This window comes from Dioscorea cayenensis, chromosome 8, assembly GCF_009730915.1.
Source record: "Dioscorea cayenensis subsp. rotundata cultivar TDr96_F1 chromosome 8, TDr96_F1_v2_PseudoChromosome.rev07_lg8_w22 25.fasta, whole genome shotgun sequence".
In the NCBI taxonomy this organism is placed as follows: domain Eukaryota; kingdom Viridiplantae; phylum Streptophyta; class Magnoliopsida; order Dioscoreales; family Dioscoreaceae; genus Dioscorea; species Dioscorea cayenensis.
In genome coordinates this window covers 21,254,301-21,255,025 of record NC_052478.1, presented here as the reverse complement: position 1 = coordinate 21,255,025, position 725 = coordinate 21,254,301, and positions in this window count along the sequence as shown.

Below are 725 nucleotides of genomic sequence, written 5' to 3'. Positions count from 1 at the left end.
ATAATATGGCAATCATGGCTCTTCAATCCTGAGATCTGACTATCATTAGAATTTACACATCTTGAGATATTTGATGCAAACCCATCTGGAAACTTCACTGCTTTTAAAAAATCACAAAACTCCATTCTTTCATCTTTTGATAAGGTGTAGCATGCCTGAGGCATCAAGTAAGAACCGTCTGGCAACCTTTTCAAGTGCAATTCTTTCTTTATGTTCAAATCTTCTAAATCTAATCTTGCAGTTATTGTATCCTTCGTCTTCCCTTCAATATTTAATATTGTGCCTAAAATATTATCACAAATGTTTCTCTCTATATGCATAACATCAAGATTGTGTCGTAACTTTAATGTCTCCCAATAAGGCAACTCAAAGAATATGCTCTTTTTAGTCCAATTCAACTCAGTAGGGGTTCGTTTTCTCTTTTTATTATTTGGATGTTTTCCAAAATTGATGTCTTTCACAATCTCTAATTGTTGTACCAAATCAATCCTAGATAACTCCTTAGGTCTTGGCCTATTTTCCAGTTTACCATCAAACAATTTGCTTCTTCTCCAAGCATGATCTTGAGGCAAAAAACGACGATGATACATGTAACAAATCTTGTTCCTTAACTTTCGATGAGGAGTTTCGTTATTGCAAATAGGACATGCCAAATACCCTTTTGTACTCCACCCAGATAAATCCCCATAAGCTGGGAAGTCATTTATAGTCCACAAAATTGCAGC